General features: G+C 40.2%; 1 long non-coding RNA gene across 1 annotated transcript; it reads right to left on the bottom strand.

Moving 5' to 3' along the window:
• Positions 1 to 3289: 3289 nt before the first annotated feature.
• LOC121947744 lies at positions 3290 to 23464 on the bottom strand. Its single transcript, XR_006106109.1, has 4 exons — positions 23323 to 23464; positions 22586 to 22636; positions 19592 to 19672; positions 3290 to 3415 (listed from the first exon to the last, which is right to left on the bottom strand). It is a non-coding gene; the product is annotated as an uncharacterized LOC121947744 (long non-coding RNA).
• Positions 23465 to 23541: the final 77 nt, after the last annotated feature.

Below are 23541 nucleotides of genomic sequence, written 5' to 3' on the forward strand. Positions count from 1 at the left end.
TTCATATTGAACTGAACTTATTGGGCTTTATTCTCTTTTTTAATACGTGTCAATACAGTTCATCTTTAAAACATTTACTTATTTGCTTGCCTCATGACTTCACCACACACACACACACACACACACACACACTGTATTCAAACTCATCTCAACAACAGTTTGACTCTCTTGGCTACTTTTTAGAGCAGCCTCAAACAGCAGTGGTATATCTACAGTAGCCTTCTGTTGCTTCAACAGACCACTCCAGTATATAGACAGTGATCCGTGCCTGCACAATGAAGTATGACATGGAAAACCATGGTTGTGTGGGAAAAACACACATGAATTCCGTGATGACCTTTGTTACAGAAGCAACATGTGAAAGTTGCCCAGATCTGGTTAGATCGGATTTTTGCGTCCAAACTAAAAAAATCATATATGAGTCACAAGAGAGTAAAAAAATAAAATCAGATTTGGGTCACATTGATTTGTAACTTGTACATGTGAATCTGGCTTATAAGATGCACCAGACTGCAAAGAGTAACTGACATAGTACAAAGACGAAGATATTCCTCATAGTTTGGGTTGGAGGATCATGGATGGGTCAAACACATTTTGACTTTCGCCCAGGAGACTGCTGTTCTCATTCCGTGTTAAACAAAAGTCAACCATGTTTTAAGGTTACATGTTATATAACTTACGTAGGTACTCTCTGTGTGAAAGCAAGATTCAATGTTGTTTTAACGTACCGTTATGAAACGCAGGTAGATACGTGACATACTTACTTCAATCACGTGATGTATTTATGTCACGTTACATATTTTACTTATTGTAACCCAAAACAGGAAGCTTTCCAAAGCTAACCAAGTAGTTTTGCTGCCTAAAACTAATCACAACTATTTGTCAACATCAGCATGTTACATGTCACATCAAAGACCCCCATTATCCCAGTTGAATCTTGGGCATTTAGGAGATGCATTGCAGCAAAAGTGATGCAGCCTATGTGGGGTTAATACAATGAAACATGTTGGAATGCATGAGTCCATGTTTGGTATCAACCAGAATTTTTTGTCTTTCTATTATTTTTTACTGTATATTCATGTTAAATATATTTTTTTTCCTATTTATGTTTGTGCTGTGCAGAGTTGTGGTTAATTTTGCTATTTATAGTCTTATTTATTTTTTGATATTTATATCAAAATTATTTATATTTTGATATAAATCACTTTGATGAGTTTGGTTTCAGAATAGTTATTTCAATTGGAGTGTCTAAGGAAAGTTCTCAGTGGTGTTTGTTTTAACCTTTATCTACTTCTCCCTTTTTGCAACTGGCAGTAATCCCACCTGTTTAATATCTGGGACTAGATTGTTATTCCATAAAGGAGCATATTTAAATAAAACAAGTAGAACATTACGTGGTCCCAATAGCTTTGTCACGATCCCTGCTCCACTCCTCCTTCCAGTACTTTTCCATTCACTCTCCCTCTGCTCACTCTACCTGCTGACCACGCCCACTCTGCCTGCTCTGCTCACTCACCTCCCAGCTGCAGCTCATCAGTAATCAACCCAGGATATAAGCCTCCTCCACACACACACACTCGTCGCCAGATTGTTCTTCCGCGTCATGCAAGACTCTCCAGCATTCTCCTGCCTGATTTTCAAAAGCTGACCCTGCCAGTTCCCGGCCTGCTCTCTTCGCCTGATCCCCGGTAAACCTACCTGCCTTCTGTCCCCGACCACGAGTTCTGCTTCGGCGTTCCTGATCTGCTCCGCTGGTAAAGACCTCTCCGCCTGGCTCCGACGATTCTGCTGTTTGATCCCCACTGGTACCGCTGCATTAATGGACTGCTCAACCGGCTTCGAAATCTCCGCCTGTTCCCGACCACGCTTCCGCCTTCTCCTCGACAGTATCTCCACACGTGCTGCCGAGCTGTTGGACTATGGGGTTTCCTCCGCATCCACGCCGAGTGAAGTAAGCTTCGTTTCTTCACATCGATCTCCCTCCAGAGACTTTGTTTTGGGTTCCGACCCGAAGAACGAACTTTGTGCAGAATTGCTTCACCTTGCTTCGTGTTTGATTTGTGCTGGGTTGAATAAACGTCATTACCAACTACTCCTGTTTACCGGTGTACTGCATCTGGGTTCACACAACACCCGTTACAAGCTTGTTGCTTTCCTGCCAACATTCAAATGTATGGCACAGAATCTGTTTGTTTTTTTTGTAAATTTGTGCCAATGCTTTAATGAGCCTATAAATTGAATTGATCTTAAAGAGATTGGTTTAACCATCTGTTGTTCTATAGTTTGCTTGAATTTGTGGTATCTCTTTGATAACAGGACCATGCAGCCTGCAGGTGCAATGCCAAATAATATATTTTGAAGTTAGGTATATTCCCCCATCCTTTAGATGGGGAGCTTATGGAGTTGAAGTCTTCTCTCTTAAAGTTTTTCAGCCCATACAAACTTAGAGATCAATTTCTATATTTCTATGAATGCTTTAGGGACTCGATTAAATTGACTGATTTGAACAAATACACTACTTTTGGCAAGGCATTCATTTAAATGATGGTTACTGTATTTAATCAGTCAAGCTGTCCATTTCTGTATATCCTTTTTTAACCTTTCCCAGTAGTGGCTGATTTACAAGTCCTGTTAATAACAATCCCAACATATTTGAAGATTTTTGGTTGTCATTTGAATTGAGATAACAATTGATCAGTATTAAAGTGCATGAAAGCATTGAGAGGCATCACTTCTGTTTTTTGTAGATATCCTGACAGATTGTTGTAGTATTTAAAAAAAATAAAAATAAAATCTGCTTTTGACTGATCTTGTTTAGTAATACATAGCTGTATATCATCAGCATATAATGATACGTTGGTCTCTTCAATGCCAAATTTTGTTCTGTTGATGTGTCGGTTAGTTACGATATTCGCTGTCAGTAGTTCAGTGGCATAGGTGAATAATAACTGTGATTATGAGCATCCCTTTCTGGTTTGTCTTCCTTGAGAGAAGAGTTTAGATATAATTTCATTGTTTAGGAGTTCTGTATAGTAGTTTTAGATGGTCAATAAATGTCTGACCCAAATTATTAAATTATGTATTGCAAGGTCCAAAAACAAGTTCTATGTGGTTGATGTGGTTATCTTGGCAGCTTAATGGTTACAAGTCTTGCCGAGGTAAATTTGGGCCTTGGGATCCTATTGCATGTCATACCCCCCTCTCTTTCCCATTATGCTCTGTCAAGGTAAAGGTGAAAATGCCCGAAAATATCTTAAGAAAGAGAGTGAAGAGTAAAAGAAGTATATAATTAAACAAGACAAGAATTTCCAGGTCATCTTTCTGTAGGAAGTGGTGCCATTATTTACAGGTCATCAGGAGGTCACCAGGGTCTTGACAACACATCACCATAGCAACAAGAATCTCTCCCATCGTTCTGAAGAAAGAAACAGGGACGAAGAGATGAGAGAGGGAAAAAAAGACTCTAAAGGTGTTAATGATTGAGGTGCAACAAATTATTCTTGTGGGGTCATTACAACAGCAGGGAACAAGTTCTGCTTCAGTATTTGAAATCACTGCAGGAGATTCTAATAATGATATGATTAATGATTATTATTAAATTTATATTGAAAAAATGAAAATGATGATGATATGATGTCTTCATTGACAGAATAACAGGCTGAAATTAGATAATTTAAGCTTTGGTGGAACCATAAAGCAACAACACTTTGACATTTAACCTGCAAAAAGACAGCATTAAACCAGAGGTTGGTCATCATTGTGTGGAGGTGACGTGGTTATTAACTTTAACCGTCACTGTGGAGTCCAGCGTTCCCTTAATGGAGCTGTCAATTGGGGAACTTGTTTTTTTTTTTTTTTTTTATGTTCCTCTGCGTTTTAGAGTAAATCTCAACAAGACTTTAGATGTTTAAAACCTGCATTGTTACCATTATACTAGTTTGCAGTCTCTTTACTTCACTGCCTTTATCGGTACATTGAATGCTATCGTGGCAAAAAACAGCCGCTCTCATTGTGAACTCATAAAATACCGTTGCTTTATGCAGACTACATTTTCTATACACAGTTTTCATGCAAACTGTTAATTACTCTGATGCTTTGCTCACAGATCTTTCTTAAAGCATACAAGCAGCAGACATGCAATCTCCTCAGCAACAGCTGAAGGATAATCAACAATCAGTGAAGCTGCAGGGCAATCAGCAATCAGTGTGACCTGACACCATCTAGGAGCAAATGACAAAAAATTCCTTTAGTTAAAAAAAACAAAAAAACAGTCACAGGTGTAGGTAATGGTGCCTTCCAAGTCGGAAGTCGATAATCGTGGAGTTTTTTTGACTTCCGACCTAAATGCATTCCAGTGCATCTGCTCTCGAAAACGTGGATGCCCACAGGAAACTCATGTTGGTTTGACTAGCCTCTGAACATCAGAAGCACAGTACCAGACATGTCACCTACCATAGAAAACTTTTCAGCGATTTTTCTATCCTAGTAGGCTACATGCAGATTCATTGATGTAGGTAGCTAACAGAGACAGGAGGAGTAGGTTAGTAGGCTACTACATGCTCACGAACACAAATCAGCTGCATGGAATGGAAATGCCCTACGGAGTTGTTATAGCACATTTCACAACACAAATACTTCATAAAAGTAAAAACTGACAAACAGGTAATTCTGTTTACAGTTCATCATATGTGCCTCCACATTGCTGTGACATCAATTCAACTAACTCGGTCTACATGGATCTTGCCCGAGTTTCCGATTTGGAATCCCGACTTGAATGGCTGTTCCATTGCACTTTTCCAAGCCGGAGGTTGTTTTTTCCCAGAGATCCGAGTACAATGGAACGCAGCATAATAACTGTAACGAAGACTCTGTTCAGTCATACTAGTGTTTAACGAGACTAGTGGCCTATTAATGCAGTAAACAGAAAGGAGGGTGAAAGACTTTCATTTTTGTACTGTAATTAGTAAAAAGCTGGAGAATGTGTGCTTTTCACAATGTGTCATTTACAGTATTTGGCAGGTTGGAAGATGGCTCAGCCCCGGATAATTTAAATAAAATTGGATGGATGAACAGATGGATCAGAATAATAGTAGTCAAGTACAAAACACTCAATTAAAAAAAACTAGTATCATCATAATGAAATGTGTTGGGGACAAACAGTGTGACCCGTCGTGACTGTCCACCAGCTGAAGAGACAGGCGGTGCCATAATGAAGTTGAAATGCCAAGCAAATGTCATAAAGCTGAAATATCACAGAGTTGAACTTGAGTTAATTATGAAAACAAACAGCTATGTGATCAAAGATGGAGTGTGATCTATTAGAGCGAGGGGAGGTATTGGTCCCAGGAGTGGGGCGAGAGACCTGCAGTTTATTAATATGGATGAGGCTCGTTCTCTTTGCGTAGTTCTAATTCACTCTCATTTACACACTTAGACACACACACACACACACACACACACACAAACAGGCCCTCTCATCTCTTTGTCAGTTCAGTTCCTCTCAAAGATTATTTCCTCTGTCTTCCTCTCTGTGTTTTCCCATGAGGAGCCTCAGAACAGCTGTACAACAGTTTATTGTATCAACGATGAAGACATTAATTTGCTCAAAGAGACAGAATGAGAGAGAGAGGAAGAGGAGGGGTGACAGTGCGATTTTGTTAATGATTATGTCATTCATCTTCTCTTCATCACCCCATCCTTTCTTTTGTCAGCTTTTGTTCTCCGCTTTTTGTTTCTTGTCTAATTTTTCTAGTTAAAGAACTTGAAATATGTACGGTCTAAGCTGATCATGTCAAGAGACTGTTTCCAAATTGCAAAATACCAATTCAGAAATTGCTGTAACATTTTAAAGGCATTTATTGTATCACTATGTCTACTTAATAGCTTTTTTCCCAGAGAAGCATATCTTCTCAGTCTATCCATCAATCCATTTTCATCCACCTCTCCTGGGCCAGTTCTCAGAGGCAGCAGGCTGAGCAAAGTACTCCAGACATCCCTCTCCCCAGCAATGCTTTCCAGCTCTTCCAAGGTATCCTGAGATGTTCCCAGGCCAGAGGAAATATATAATTTCACCAGCATGTTCTGGGTCTGCCCCAGAGCCTCTTACCTGTTGGACATCCCCGGGACACCTGTATTGGGAGGGCCCAGGTGGCATCCTGATTAAATGTCCAAACCACCTCAACTGGCCCTTTTCGACACAAAGGAGCCGTAAGCTCCACCCAGATGTCTGAGCTCCTCACCCTGTCATCCTTTCAGTCACTACCCAAAGCTCACGACCATAGGTGAGGTTTGGGACATAGATGGACCAGTAGATCAAAAGCTTCACCTGCAGTGATACGTGCACTCAGTATGCACTGGGAATTCCATATTACTATGCTTTTTAGTATGTCCTAAACCTTAGCATAAAAACAGTACTTGAATTGCATATTAAATCCTGTGAAATATTGTTGTATACAGACAATGGACACTACGCTGGCATTATTCCCCTCAATGCAATGCAGTACTGATGACAACATTTTTAACAGCGGACAGCGACCGAGGCAGCTCTGTAATGTCAATAAGGAATAAAACCCTCTCTAGAGTGACAAACTTTGGTCATGAGTGTGCTGCCTGAAAACACTCTATAAAGTATAATGGCAACTATTGTGGCTTCTAAATAAGCTTGAAATAGCCGCCCACAGACACCATGGTAGATACACTCCCAAAAGACATGGACAAACATTAGCATTCATTAGGAGTTGTATTTTGGTCCCTATGAGTAATTAAGGTCCAATATTCACACTCTGATTTGGTCTTCACGAAAACAAGACAAGGTTAGAGTCTACATTTATCCGGCTCTGTCAGACTCAGGCACAGCGGTGTTTCGAGACAAATGCTACTACTAAAGGTTTTTGTGTTTTAGACCATGATTTGCCCTAGTAATCATTAAAGTGTGTTTGCTTTACACTTCATTGATTCACATGTCTACACACACACACACACACACACACACACACACACACACACACACACTCTTTGTCGCACAGAGTTGAGCAAGACAAATCACCTCTCTCGCCCTTCGCAGTAGGAGACAGCTCTTTGACAGAAGAACAGAAATTGTCACACATAACTGCTCTGACACACACACACACACACAGAGATATATATATATATATATATATATATATATATATATATATATATAAATACATACACTAGCCCCTCACGAGACTCCCGGGTAAGAAGACAACGACAAGCTGTCAGCGTGCATGCCTGTGTTTGTGTTTGTGTGTGTGTGTGTCAGTGTTCGAGAAGCTCTTCTTAATTAGCAAGCTATCCTGATGACAACAGACTAGGGTCAAACTGTGCTGGGCTGCACCGAGTGTGTGGGTGTTAAGGAGCGTCGTTTGACTTCTCTCCTTCATGACATGTCTGAGAGCTGAAAACACTCCCTAATCACTTCGGAGACACACACCCCCATCACTATCACACACACACACACAGTTCATGATGCGCGTTGATGGATTGCACCCAGGCCAGACAGAGTGTAGCTCCTCTTCCCTTTTGTTTCTTGTTTGCTGAGCAGATGCTTCGTAATGACACACACAGACACAACCTGGAGCTGCTCCATTTAAAAATCAACAGGAAACAGCCTTTGTGGATTCATTGCATGTTCCCTTGAATGCTGACTTGTTGCGACTTTTAATTGCAGGAAAATGAGAGTTTCTTGAAACCAATTTAATAAATGATGGAACAGTTTACACCAGAAATAACCCCTCTAACCTTGAAAACATTAGCTCTGTTTCTGTCAGCTGTCTGGTTCTCTTTCCATCCCATCAGCCGAGGCCACTGCATTTCAGCCATAAAAAGCTGGAGGCTGCAGATTGGCCCCGAGGCAGATCTTTTAATTAATAACCATAAGGTTGCCGGTTGCACAGGAGGCCGTTTTCCGGCTGTGTATCATGTGTTAAGTGGTTAAGTGCACATGATTTAATGATATCATTTTGTGCCTTCAGTGGTTGTGACTGTAGAAGAGGTCATTTCAGTGAGTGGATCATCTTGATAAGAGACTGTAGCTGGGCTTTAAGCCAAGTGCAGGAATTTGATAGGCTTGACGCAACAGCTAAGTTTGGGTAATTTGATGAGATTCCTTTAAAGAGTCACAACAACAGGCTAAGAAGTGTTTCAGCGCCCTCTCTAGTGGAAACTTTAAAGCGTGTCATGTCTTAGGATCTGTTTACACGGCAACAGTTCTTGCATGAAACGTTAAACTTTTTTTTTGTGATTTGGCCTTTCGTTCACATGACAACGGCTTATTGGGGCCTAAAAACGCAGAGTTTTTCCCTTTTCTAGAATGTAGCTTTTTGAAAAGACCATTCTGTCACCATGTAAACTGGTTGTAAGGATCCTGTGAGAATGGTGACTTCACAGCCACACTTCACGCATGCATGTTGAGTTTTTCTTTGGTGTGTCATTATAAAGTTACACTGCCAACTACTGACCTGGCATGCATACTACAATATTTTGGATTGTTTTTGCAGATCTGTGTATACAAGGATTGTTTTCACAATTTTATCATATAAATGCAGTTTTGGGGTTTTTTTAAACACAGAGGAAAAACGTATATTACAATACTTAATAAAAATCACAAAAAACTTACAAAAAATGTTTAAAAAATGAAAATCACACAAGTAAGAATGAGACCTTTGAAGTTTTGGATATAAAATTTAATTTTAGCATATTTTCTGTGGATTAGTCTTTCTTATTTGCAACTTAAAAAACCTTGTTTTTGTTTATTTTAGGAACTTTAACCACCAACTAAAGATTTTTGCTGTTGAATGTGAACAACCTGTCAAGCACAACCTCCAAAAAATGCTCCATGTATTGTTACTCCATGTTTCTCATGGATGCATGGCTATTAGAGGTGTGTATTATAAAAGGGATAGTTTTTTCCCATCTCTAGACAGCATGAAATACGACAAACGCTAGCTGTCACCAAGAAATAGAAACAATTTGGCCAATACTAATCGATAATGGAAAGACTTTTCCATTTTCTGTCAGATTTTCTCTCAGGCAGTTTGTTTATCTGCATCAAGCAAATGGAAACAAACCTAATTCAGACATTTCAAAAGTTTGAGGTTGGACAGCTTGACAGTCGGGTGCAAACGCAGCTCAAGTGCTGTTGGCTGTCTCTCCTGCCAAAAACTGCCCGCCTGTGTATTTGAGTGTGCAGCAGCCCTGCTAGTACTGATGCCCCTTCTGCTATCATTATTTAGCTACTTAACGCCATAAAGAGAAACAGAATAAAAAGAAGAGAATGGGGCCATGAGGCTGCAGTAATGGGCTTGTAATGGACTATAAAACAGCAGTAAAATCCACACACTTACCCTCACAGGCCAAATAACACGCTCATACACACAAGCCATATCTCTATCTTCTTCACACCGCCTCAGACTGGCATGGATCAAACGATAATGATGTATAAACTGTTAAAAAACATGCAGCTGGACAATTGCACTTGAATATATTTCAGAGTGAACCAGTGTTTGTTTTCTATAACAGCCACTATTGTGTGGAAAAGTGATTTTCAGTCTGCAGGAAAATGTCAATAACCATAATGCAGGAAAATAGAATGGAAGAATACAAAGAGGAATAGACACTGAAGCAGACAGCAATCACACACACACACACACACACACACACTGCTCACTGCTCTCCCGCCCTGATAAAAGAGTCTTTGAGGCTGTAGCCTGGGGATTAGATTTGAGGATGTTGTTTCTCCCCCTGTCCTCCTCATTCCCCTGTCGTGCCTCCTCCACCACAGTGAAGTACACTGCAAGAATGTCCATTTAACTGGTCTCTTAGATGCATATTCGTTCTTTCATATTGTGCTCAAAACAAAATCTTGCAATCGGTCTGACAGAATGATGCCAAAGTAGTTTTTCTTGTTTCAGGGGTTTTCTCTATCCACGTCTTAACATGCTGAAGGATTACATCATTCAAGGAAATTCTCAAAACAAGATCATCTGTGCTGAAAAAAACAAGTGTTTTTCTAAAGCTTGAATGAAAGAATTAAAACCTCATTTCAGAGAAAATGAATAAACGAGTCAATGGATATTTCTTGCGTTTACATTTGGTCAGAGCAAACATTTGCTTGTGTTTCTAATCTTTTCTGATTAAAAATCAAGGAGCAACATTTGTGGAAGGGGAGAAGAGGCTAAAGAGAGAGCGGTTGGACCAGGATGCTGTTCGTTTATAGGAATAAGTCCTAAAACCTGGAAGTGAGTTAGCGTTTCAGCACTCCCGGTCCCCTCGTCTTGACGTCAATGGGTTTTTTGAATGGGTTTTTGGTTAGAAGCCTGAAAATTAAGGGCTGTAGTTAACACAAGCTTAAGAGACCTTTACGTTTCATTCTATGACATAAAATATGTCTGTAAAAGCCCCACTGTGTACTTTGAAGCTTTTATGTATCTCAAAAAAGGCATTTGCTATCAAGTGATTAATGAGACTATAACATCATCACACCAAACAAAGTCGTGTTGTGGTGGTGACGTCACGCGACTGTAGAATAATTTTTTATAGCCTGACTTTAGTTTTTTATTTCTGGCGATTGCTCTTAGGTTTTAAAAAATACTGCAAGTGGTGTTCATTAGTAAAGATTGTCTTGCTGAACAAAATGTGTAAGTATCATAAATGTTTGTTTGCCATCCATCCATCCATTTTCTTCCGCTTATCCGGGGTTGGGTCGCGGGGGCAGCAGCCTAAGCAGGGAAGCCCAGACTTCCCCCTCCCCGGCCACTTCGTCCAGCTCTTCCCGGGGGACTCCGAGGCGTTCTCAGGCCAGCTGTGAGACGTAGTCTCTCCAGCGTGTCCTGGGTCTTCCCCGGGGCCTCCTACCGGTGGGATGTGCCCTGAACACCTCACCAGGGAGGCGTCCTGGAGGCATCCTAATTAGATGCCCGAGCCACCTCATCTGGCTCTTCTCAACGTGGAGGAGCAGCGGCTCTACTCCTCCCTCCTCCCTCCTCCTGTTTGTTTGCCACAGAGCTTATTTTCTGCAATAATCCAGAATCCAATCGAAAAATCCCATAGGCCTACAGAAAAATGTCATCCCTCAAGCACTCTATTCAAGATTTCCACTTCTCACACTATCAGGACAGTCGAAGGTGGGTTGGGTCATGCTCCTCCAGATGATGATATACCTGGAGCCACATGACCATAACCTACCTTTGTAGATACACCTTTGGCATATATTTGTGAGAATGTATATGGTTGTTGTTTCATTTCTTTTTTCTTTCGTTTTTATTGCTTGATTCCTACCTTATTTAAATGCTGTTTGTGATATTTTTCTTTATGACCCTGATGAAGGCCACAAGTTGGAATGTGTTGGTCTTGCACCTTGGAAGTGAGTTAAGTTGTTCCAGAAACCCTCATGCTGCTTTTCTTTATAGATCCATGGCACACTACATCAGCTAAATGGTAATGTTAGTATCCCAATATACTCAGAATCACAATGTTTAAATACCTATGGTTAGCCAGCAAAGTTTACAATGTTATAATCTTAGTTTGTCATGTTGGTGTGCTAACCTTTGCTAATTGGCACTAAACGCAAAGTATACTGTAGAGAAGGGGTTGACAGGAATGTTTTTAGTTTTGTAGGTATGAAGTCATCACAGTTGTTAGGATACATCATCAGGCAATCATGAATGTCTGAACCAAATTTTGTACCAGACCTTGTGACACTGGGATATTTCATTTAGGAAAAAAAAGAACCTGCTGCTTGGGTTGGATAAAAAATCAGGAGCAACTGTCATATGATTAATCCTCTTGGAACCATGAATATCTGTACTAAATAAAATCCTATCAGTAGTTTTATTCGAAGAAAAACCACAACACACAGCTTTGTTATTACATCTTATGTTTGTCAAAATGAATCATCTTTTGATTCCATTCTTAACTTGCATAAAGTACCCGTTGAGTAAAAAGAAAATTGGAGATTGTCACTGATTGAATTTCTGTTTACCCACAGGAAAAATAATCAAATCCCTCTGATAGCTGGATGTAAGGGAGCATGCAACCACCAATCAGGAGACACTATGGGGCGTGATGTAACAGTGTAATGACTCACAGCCCCCAGGAACCAAAAACACATGAAAAACTCCTGAATTCCTGTCGTCTCGTCTCCTGTCTCTGGGCTATGGGCTCCACAGACTAAAACCTGTCGCATATCATCCTGTCTCATAACTGTCCCATCAATCCCTCCCACCACACACACCTAAACAATCTTAAACCAACCCTCGCAGTGAAGTAGAAAGAGAGAGAGAGAGAGAAAAGAAATCTCTTTGGTGATTCAAGCCGCAGGCAAGACATCAGAAACTAGACACTCAATTTTAGTTTCGCAGTAATCTCTGTGCTTCTACCTGTAATCTGTACAGTGAGACACTGGCTTGCAACTAAATGTCTCCCTTGTTTCTGGAGGGCAGAATTCAATTTGTATGCCTTCGAACAAGCATGTTGTTCTCTGTGTGTGTGTTTGAAGCTAATAAAGCTGATGGCACTTTGAGCTACTGGTTTGATTAAAGAGAATTACTATGTCTTGTAGTGTGTCTTTGCCCCCTCATTCTCATTCCAAGTCTCTCTTTTCTCATTTCCTCTGTCCTCTCCGTTACGAACGCTCTGGAAGAAAGGATCAGAGAGGCAAGAAAGGAAAGGGAGGAGAGGCGGAGAGTAGAAGGTGGGTGGTTGTTAACCTTTACAGAGATGCCACTTTGTTGATTTTCCTCTGTTTCATCTTACACTTCAACTAATTAAAGCCATCAAACACACACACACATGCACACACAGCTACGGGCATTTCTCAGTCTGCTAATTAAAGCATCTGTTTCTACCTGATCTGTGCTGCTTTGGCCTCGATTGCTCTCCTCTTTCTTTCCATCCCTCCATCACCTCAGCCTTTACTAAGACGGGAGCCGGCGCATCCGTCTGTACGTCTTGATCATTTAACGAGTCGGTCACATGCGTCACTTTCTATGAAGATGCAGATTGATTCAGGTTTGTGGATGCATTTATTCACTCCTTCACCTCTCCCTATCAATTTGTCCTCCATCCTCCACCTCTTCTCGTCTTTCCCTTGCGTTGCCTCACCTAACCTCTCATCCTCTCTCCTCTATCCCCTCGTTGGTGAAGAGGCTCAGCCATCATTAGTGACCCTGGCGCTACCTCGCCACAGTTTAGCAGACACGTTTGGGAGTTTGGGCTCCTCACTTCCAGGGACCACAATTTCACTTTTGCGAGTAAGTTGAATCTCAGTTCAGCAGAAGAGGAAACTGTGATGATAGAAGCCTTTAAATAGTATTTCTTATGTTACAGCAATTCTTAAAAGACATTAACAAGTGGTACGTGACAAGCATTTCAGGCAGAACTGCTAAACGCACTCTAAGATAAATCCTGTTAAATTATCAACAATAAAAGAAGTGGTTTCCCAGCATTCATTAAAGCGCCGTAGCGACTTAACAGCTAGCTGCTAAGATGCATCCACCAGGGCTTAGTATTTTATTGTCATGGCTAATCAAAGGTGCAATATGATGAAAGAGGTTGTCAAACTTTGATGCTGACATCCATAAAAACATTAGAAATGTCTGTCTTCCTTAAGGTTCCACACGGACAAAACAAGTGTGATATTCCTCATGTAGCATTCTCAATTTTTGAAAGGGATCACATCTTCCTTTTTTCACTTTTTTTTCTACTAAGCTGCAGCTGAGAATGTATAAGCCTGTTCCTAATATGATCAAGTTGAGGAGGAACTTTGACATTCCTGTAGTCTGTAAACTTAAGGCTTAGTTATGCTTTCTGCACAAGTGGTTGCATGGCGATGTGTTGAAGCAGTATCGTGACGAGGAAATGTTTGGATCATTCATTCTCTGTGCAGTTTCTGTTCACAAAAAAACAGTATTCACCCAAATGGTAGGTGAAAGGATATTGAAAACTTGCATCTACAGCATGGTTTTCCACCCATCCATGTCCATGTAGTTAGACAATGTTGGATGTGCATGAACAAGTGAAAACTCATTGCACAGGGCCCATGTAAAGCACCACATCAGATGATATGGCATCACTTTTGCCATGCAGACACTCACAACCATCGCAGATTCATCAGGCATACGGCTGAAAGTATGCTCTTGCACACATACACCTAAACGTCCTGTGGACCTTGTAAGCAGATGTATTGTGTATTATGGTTAACAGTAGGTCATGGAAGCTTGCAGAAGAGCCTATGTGCACATCCTACATCCTAACAAACACTGGATACTTTTCATTATGCTAACTTGTACTTTTTTACATCCTTTCTTTTCCCATGACTCAAAAAATTGTTCCCCCAACACCCTCATAGAGAATCTTCCCATCCCTTAAATACACCTCAAGGAGAGACAAGGCCTCTATCCTCCAAACCTACACAACTTATCACAGACAAAGTGTATACTTTACAAGGGGGCCTACTACCTGCAACTCTAGGCCTAAGGGTCAGGTTGTGAATAGGGGAGCAGGCAAATGTTTGTGCCATGGTATGTTGGCCCCAGACTGCAAAACCTTGCTCTCGGGATGTGGAATGTGACTCCTTTTTGAGTCTCATTTTCAAGTGAAGGTAAGATGGAACGAAAGATTGCCAGTCGAATTGTTCAGCAGTACTTCAGAAGTTAGAAGTATTGGATTATCATGGTGAAGAGGAAATTGAGCCTAAATGAAAGCTTGCCAGTTGGTCTATATTCCAAGGTAATGAGCTTTAGAAAATGAACTTCCTTAGCTGACTGGACTCGCCCAAAAAGACAGGAATCATAGACATTCAGAAAAAAGTTAGAAGAGAGCCGCCGCTCCATTGCATTGATAGGGAGCAAGTTGAGTTGGTTCAGGTATATGATCTGGATGCCTCCTGGAGGCCTTCCTGTACAGGCATCCAGGGGGTTCCCTTGCTTACCCTGGTGCCGCCAGGACAAGAACCCAAAGCTGGCAGTAGCAGTGGTAGAAAACAGGCAGATGGATGGATGTTTGAAATCTGGAGACACCTTAAGACATAGTCAAGATTTGTCCTGGAATCACTCAATCTGAGCTCTGATTTCATGCCAACCTTTGTCTTAGTTTGGTCCGAGTTTGTGAGAGAGGGGAGGGGTCTCTCTTTCTCAGTCCACTTCTATTCTCTTTGAGGTTATGGTGGCAGCCATACGAAAATGCAAAATTACAATCTGTAGTTCAAACAACAGCCCAGATGAGCAGGAGATGTGGGCACTGGAAAAATGGAGAACGTTTACTGCCCACATTGTTGTACAAGTGACACAAAACTGGTTGAAAACTGGGAAGGTGTTTCCTTAAGCTAACCAGACAGCAGTCATTTTGGCTGACAGGACTGATTTCTTCAACTAAAGGTCTTGCCTTTTGCAGCTTTAACCTCTCCTTTTCTTCGCTCTACCTCCTCCTCCTCTTACCCTTTCATGCGCTGTTGTTTGCCTGTTTTGCTGTACCCCACCGGGAAAAATCAATAAATGGCCAAAATAACAGATTTTACCAGCACAAGTATTTGGTTTGTATTCGTATTGAAAGAAAATATACTGTTTTTCATAGTCTGCTGAGCAACATGGTCGAAGCAAACTATCTTTTCTGTCAAAAATCCATAACTCTGCAGGATGTTCACTTCAACCAATCAGAGACCCAGAATCTTGCCTATGCTCCTCTCCATCTCCCCGTGTCCCTCAACGATTTTTTTTCTCCAGCAACACACACACACACACACACACACACACACACACACACATACACACACACAAACACACACCCTGCCGAGCAAGAGACTCGGGGTTGGCAGACAAGTGGCGCTGTCATTTGTCAGCTACATCCCAGAGGTAACATAAGGGATAGGCAACACAAGTGTGTATCTGTGTGTGTGTGTATGTGTCAGCTAAATTGGCCGTAGCAGTGATGTTGTATGGAATGATCAAACAATCGATCCAAAATTTGGTTTGATGCTTCCTGGCTTGAACTTGAGGAGCCGTGGAGGGAGGAGGGGAGAGAAGAGGCAAAGAATGATGGTGGAAAAGATGAGACATGGAGGAGAAGAAAAAAAGGAAGAGAAGGTGCAAAGAAACAAAGAGTTTTGGAGATTTTTGGGACACTGAGTTTGCTACACTGTGAGCAGAGTTCACAGTCTCAGTCTGAATGCATTTAAATACATTGTGTCTCTTATTTTTAATCATGCTCACTGTGGCTACTGAAACCAGCCCAGTCGTCTCGTGTGTGAATATGTTATCTCACAGAAGTTTATTGTTTGGAGAGAGACTTCTGAATTATGGTGCCCCAGGTCGTCCTGTGTAATACACTACTGCCATCCAGTGGTTAGACAATGGAACTATCATCTTCAGTGGCCCGCTGACATACACTATCTTCAAATAACTTCTCAGTGACACAGAACATAATGAAAAGAGTATAATATTTTTCTGTGTTTATGCACTTGGGACAGTTTCTATACTTCATAAACACCGCTATTCCCAAACACACTTAAAGCTGTACAAAGACACTTAACACATCTAAAAAACATCCATCAGATACACATACACACACACACACAAAGCATAGTGGGCAGTGCAGCCCTAATATCATCCATTATGCTGTGATCTCCACTAATAGGCCACTCCAGTGGCAGGCTAATTCAAGAGACTGATTAGCATAAGTGAGCTATGGCGTTCATTAGCCTTATCAAGGATTCATAAAGCTGACCAAAATGAATGGGACCCTCTACACGCTGTCCAAGACAAGCACTGAAGTCATTTACATGGGATGTGTTTTCTCCCCACTGATGATACACACACACACAAACACTCAGATTCAGTGCAGAGGGTAGATGTATTCTGTAGTGTTGTAGTCGAGATCACATTAATCGAGACCAAGACTTGACCAAGACCAGCGTGTGCTGAGACTGAGACAAGACCAAGACTTTAAGGACCAAAGACCAAAGCAGAGCGTGTGTGTGTGTCTGTGTGTGTCTGTGTGTGTGTGTCTGTGTGTGTGTGTGTGTGTAAAAATGAAAAAATAAATAAATTTGAAGACAGAAGTTTTACATCCAATCACAGTAATTAGGTTATCAAATAAATCTGTTGAGGCCTCAACTGGTCTCAATTAAAGATCCAGAGTCCACTATGTACGAGACAAGACAAAGTCAAACTGCGTTCGACTCTAAGAGAAGGCCGAGACCCTCTAAAGTAGTCTCAAGACCAAGACAAACCTCGAGTACTACAACACTAGTATTCTGTGAGGCAGTTGAGGGCCTCAGTGGGTAAGTGTTGATAAAAAGAAGAGCTGAAGTATAAAATACAGACATGATTGTGGGCAGTGAGGAACTAATGTCAGTCTCATTTTGCTAACATGGTGCTCTAACAGGGAACACCACCTAAATTAAGAATTCCATTATGTTATTGCTTTAAAAAAGTTCAATCAGTTTTGGGTGTTTTTACATGAGCTACGATACGACTTTATCATACGACTTTATACCCTGTGGCATAGGGTATAAAGTCTGGAGCTACTCCAAAGACAATGAATATGAGTCTGATTTTATGGTTGTACAGAATGTTGGTTTTTTAGACATAAATCAGTTTTTCTCTCTTGTAGTATTCTTGATTGTAAATCAGAAAAAGTCCCCATGTACTCTGAATATTCTGGCTGCTCTCAGTATCTCGAACTTCTTTCACCATCAGTTGTCTATGGAGCAGCTCCAGACTTTATACCCTGTGACATCACAAATATGAGTTTCAACATTCTGGTTTTTGGATCTGGGAGAAAGATGTTCATGTTTATTAATATGTTTGGAGAGTCTTAGGACATAGGAATAAATTAATTTTGAAAATGGGCATAGTTCCCCCTTAAAAAAAGTGAAACATACAGGAATGCATAACTACGGTGCCCCTGAGAGCTCAATGTATGAATTAAGAAAAAGCTTACAAGGAGACACAAGCAAATGAAGAGACACCTTCATCACCTTCGTCTGAGATAGTTTCTGAAAATATTCTTACTTTTTGGGTCATATCAACACTACTGAAAGGTAAGTGACATTAATAACTTTATAAGCCACAAAACCACCGACTGTATGGCATCAAATTGGTAAGGATGTTTGTTCATTTTTGTTTTGTGTCTAATTGCAAGTGCTTGTTCATTTGAAGTACGTCATGCTTTAAGGGTTACAGTACAAAACAGGCTAAAAGAGATTATATTAAACATATTCTGCATACATAAGTGGGAAATTAGAGAGATAAACACCACCAGCTCAGTGGGCTGTAGGCCACTGAAATTACAGCGGCAGTAGAAGCCAGGTTAATGTTCTCTGTGTTCCAAAATATATATTTTTGTTTTACTTAACATGTTCATCTTGTGGGCCTAAAAACTCATTTGATTACTATGTCAAAGCTGCATTAATTGACCATTTTTAATGTATATTACACTATGTATAAGAATGATCACTTCCATCTCTGCAGTTTCTCTTCAGCTAAATGAGCTGTAAGCATTTAAGCTTTTTGATTTGGTTTCACACCCTGCAACCTTTCAGCTATCATCAGCGTTGTTACAAGCCACAGTCGGGCAGCAGTGCATTACCTGCACCAAACAGCAGACAAAGGAAGCGAAGCATTTAGCAGCTGAGGTTCCAGAAATTTCCCTCATGAGTTAGTTGAGACAAAAACGGAGCTGAAGAAGCCTCTAAATTAGTGCTAATAATGCTGCTAAATGTGTTATTGGGCAACTGTTTGCTAAAAAGTCAGATTCAGTGAATTTATATGGGATTTCTTTTTCCACTGCTCCCAAGCAAAGTTTATGTAGTTTTGTATTTCTCATTACTTTATATTATATAGTTTTTGTTTTCACTTCAGTTTAATTTGCAAAGTGGATTTACTTGTTTCAGATTAATTTTTATTGTTCAGAAAAATTAGTTTAGTCTTTTTGTCATTTCAGTGTTAGTTTTAGTTGTTTTTTTATTGTTATTGTAATATGGGGGATAATTGTCAGGCACAAATTTTCTGAAGTTGACAAATGGTACTATTATATTATAAATAAACACAACACTTTGTGAGAGCAATCGACTCACAGCTATGTAGACATCCCAGTCTCAGCTATCATGAGTACCGACCAGCTTTTCTGTATATTTACATTTTAGTTTAGTTTTTTAGTACTTGATATTGTTTCACTTACACCCCACCCCTCACCCCCATCCCCCAAATTTTTATTTTTAGTTTTATTTCAGTTGAAGTGAAATCATATTTTTTACACACCTAGTTTCAGTTTTTTTAGATTTATCAACTAGATTAACTTTTCTCTCATGGTTAAAAAAAAAGAGGATTCAATTAGGAAAACCTGTTTTACATTAATTTAATGATTTAGTATTGTTCTTCCATAAAACACAGGAGCTTGAAAGGGACAGATTAATTTCAATTTTCACAGGCTGAAAAATACACACTTTACCACAAGTTAAGTGATCTTGATGTGTAAAATTGATGCTGTGCCTCTTTGACAATGGCTAAAATATGACATCTATAGACGCCTTTTCACATGATGAGAGCTACAAACAGGCAAAGTGGCTTCTTACCACGGCTGGCTCCAGGCTGAACGTTGATGGGGAAGGTGCAGCAAAAAGGCTTCCTGCTCTCCTCTTGTGTTTTGGGTTGGGCTGCCGAAAAGTTAAAGACCATAAAATTAGTTTGGAGCAATAAATTGTTTCAACAAGCTGAGGAGGATTTTGCCTGGACAATCAATTTTTGGATGAAGTTGCTAGCCATGCTATGCTGCTGTGGCCTTCCTGAGTCAGTGTAATGCTGAGTGGGATGTATTGTGTGTGTGTGTGTGTGTGTGTGTGTGTGTGTGTGTGTGTGTGTGTAGGTATATTGACACTGGGGTGTCTAGTTGAGTAATGGGGACGTAGCAGAGTTTAGATGGCTTCTATCCTCCTTCCTATCCAATGCTTGAGAAGGTCATCACTCATACAGACAGAGGGGAAGAGAGAGAGAGAGGGCGAGCGACAGTGCTCATTCAGGCAGGAAAGAGAGTGTGAAGTGTGTGTGTGTGTGTGTGTGTGTGTGTGTCTGTGTGTGTGCACAGGCGAGAGAGAATGAATGTGAGAGAACAGAGAGCTGGGACAGAGACGATGGAAGGAGAATGAGAAACGATTGGTGGACAGAGAGGTGGAAAACGTGTCCTCTTTTAGGAAACTACAACAACGGCCTCCAACTTTCTGTCATCCACTTATTTATTTTCATTTTTTTAATATTAACCCTAAAAAAAAGTATGGGGGCAACCAGATAAGAAATTACCCACAACATTAGCGAGAAATTTGGAAAAGGAACAAGAAAATTACCTGGAAAAATAGTTGTTTTAAAAAAAAGGACAAAAGGAATATTAAAAAGAAAAAAAAAAGGATTAACAGGGCTTGGAAGTGCTAATTAAATTACAATAATCCCATGTAGTATTATTTCATATATGTAATTATGATTAAAAATCAAAAAGAAAACTCCAAGGCACTCTCTTTATTTGAATATAATAAAGGCATTTAAACATTTCAAGAGAGTGCCTTTGAGTGTTGACCTTTAATCCTAGTATATCCCCACCCAAAGAGCACCTTGAACAGACTGACTTTTGAGTCCAGGAACAATCCATTTCTTGCATTTATGTAATTGTGATTATTATAAATATAGTATTTTATGGCTTTTTTTCTGTTTTCCCAGGGCATGTTGTCTCAGCTTTTAAAAAAACAATGTTCTAAATGTACTAATTTCTTGCAATTTCTGGAACATTACTCACCAAGTTGCTTACTGGCTTTTTCCCCATGTGTTTGAAAGAAAATGCACCAACTTTCTCAGCGTTCAAAAGGTTAAAATACGTGCCTGATATTACTTAAGTGGAGGTCTCCGAAACTCCCTTCACACACTCTTTGGATAAGGGATGTCCTTAATTTTACCAAGCTAGAAAGAATCAGGTGCATATTGAAGGGCTTACTAAGGAAATTTTACATGATGTGGGACCCCTTTTTCCAACATGTACAAGAGCTGAACTTTCCAGATATCCCAGAATGACTGACCATGTATTTAAGAGACATTAAATTGTGATATGACAGACAGTTGTCCAACCAATAACAGTTATTTCACATTTTAATGTTTTTTTTGTTGTTGTTGCTTTTTTACTTCGGCCACTTATCTTAACTGATTTTTAAGTTTAAGTTTTTGTTTTTGTTTGGGTACTGATTCGATTTGTAGTATTTGTCTTGTCTTAATCCTGTCTTGGTTTCATATTGCCTTTTCTTTCACTTGCTTCAGATACGTTTGTTAAATCTCATTTAGTTTGACTCATTATTACTGTCTTGTTTGAAAATTTCAATAAACAAAAAAAAAGGGTAAAATACATGTAAAGGGTGCCTAAAAGCACACAAAAAATATGTTGCTTTAGGTTTCAAAGGGTTAATATGCTAACCTGCTTCCCAGCACCAGGAAAAATGCTTTTGTGAGGACTGAGAGCAGTCAGCTCAACCACTACAAACCTCTAAAGCCTCATTAAGCACAGCAAACACTCCAGTCTGTGCCATCGCTGCATCAAATCCACACTCAGACACCTGATCTTATAGCAGTCCCACTTGTTAGTTACTGTCTAAATAAAGATCCTGGATTGGATTTGGTGGACAGATCATCAGAAACTCTCTCTTTGGGGTGGTAATCCACATCTTGGATGTGTGCCATTACTCTAGCTTCACTCATTCTGCTGCATTTAAGTTCCAGTGGGAGAATCCGACATCAGACATTAGTCGGTAAACAGCTCTGCTTTCATGTAGTATGTTGTCAGGAAATCAAACCATGAAGACAAATGATAAGAAAAGCTGCAGAGCCTGTAGTCGTCTGTTTGTTTTCAGTTGTTCAGGTTTGGGCGATGATGCAGAAGACGGGCTCCCACAGGCTTTTCAGACTGAGGAAACATCCCGCCTTAAATGGGACTCTTTACTTTCACTGAGCAGCAGAGAAAAGACATTATTCAGGCTGTGATTTCGAGACGAATCCTGGAGCGGCTCCACAGACAGTGAATAATGTAATGACTGCTTGGAGACCGACTGCTCAAGATTTCACTGGGATATGAGAACATTTGCTGCTTAACAGCAGGACGCCCCAAATACTGGCAAACTTGTGTCAATGAAAAATCTCCAACAACAAGAGTCAGAGCCCACACTATCACTAAACTGGTGTGCCAGGTACAGGCCCAGGGACCCAAAGTGCAACGGGGGCCCTCACTTGCAAAATGTTACACAAACTGACATGTACTGACTAGGAGGAGATTTAAAATGACCATAAAAACATGTGAGGAAACTGCAAAGATAGCCAAAATGACTACAAAAGGGGCAAAGCAACAACAGAGACACATAACAATGACAGCACAAAATTACCACAGATACACAAAATAACCAAAACAGACAAAATTACCTCAAAGATGCAAAAAACAAAAAGATACAAAATGCCTAAAAAAGACAAAAAAAAGAGATAAAACGACAAAAAAAAAAAATGACTATGAAAAAAGTCACAAATTGACAAAAAAGACAAAAAATTACCTTAGAGATTTGGAACAACTTGTGACTGTCCTCTGGCTTTAACAGGGCCTTCTGTGTGAAACACAAAACAACCACAAAGAGATACAAAATTAATAAAAACAGATAATATTACCTCAAAGAGACATAAAAAAGACCTCAAAAAGACACAAAACAACTAAAAAACACTTTGGCTGGCGATATTAATGCCTTAATCTTGATGCTATTAAGGTCCATAATGAACAAGTTCATGTCTTTTAATCATGTTAACTGCTGACTGACATTCCTGTCTGTATGATGCTGTACTGGGCTGAGTTTTGTTAGTGACAGCAACCACATCATGCTGGCTTCTCAGTAAAGGAGCAGAATAATGCTCCAAAGTTGGGCTAGATTTTGTTGATGGAAAAATGGCATGGTCATTTTACAGGAGTCCCTTGACCTCTGACCTCATGATATTTGCATGAAAATGGGTTCTGTGGGTACCCATGAGTCTCTCCTTTACAGACATGCCTACTTTATGTTAATCCCTTTCAGTTTTTTGCTGCTATTTGATTCCAAATCCAGACAATCTGGTAAGAATTGCTTTATCTTGCCAATATGGACTTCAATATTGTTCTCCAATGCAAAATAATGGAATTAAAAACTGTGACTAATCACAATTAACATAACACAATCACAATGATTTCAGAGACGCCAAGAAGCAAGAGACAAAAACTAACTAAAAAAAGCCACAGAATAACTTCAAAGAGACACTAAATTACCTCTTAGAGACACAAAACGACTTGTGACGGTCCTCTTGCTTTAGAAGGGTCTGTCTGTCCCCCTGCCGTCTTGCAGGACCTGGTAGACAGAGTCAGTTAATAGGTGCAACTGGGAGCACCTGCCAGTCTCTCAGTGACACCTGTTGCAGTCAGTTCTCTCCCTCTTCCTTCATCCAGCACCATGTTCTTCAAAGACACAAAATGACTGCAAAGAGACAC

The sequence above is a fragment of the Plectropomus leopardus genome, chromosome 9 (genome assembly GCF_008729295.1).
Source record: "Plectropomus leopardus isolate mb chromosome 9, YSFRI_Pleo_2.0, whole genome shotgun sequence".
Classification (NCBI taxonomy): domain Eukaryota; kingdom Metazoa; phylum Chordata; class Actinopteri; order Perciformes; family Serranidae; genus Plectropomus; species Plectropomus leopardus.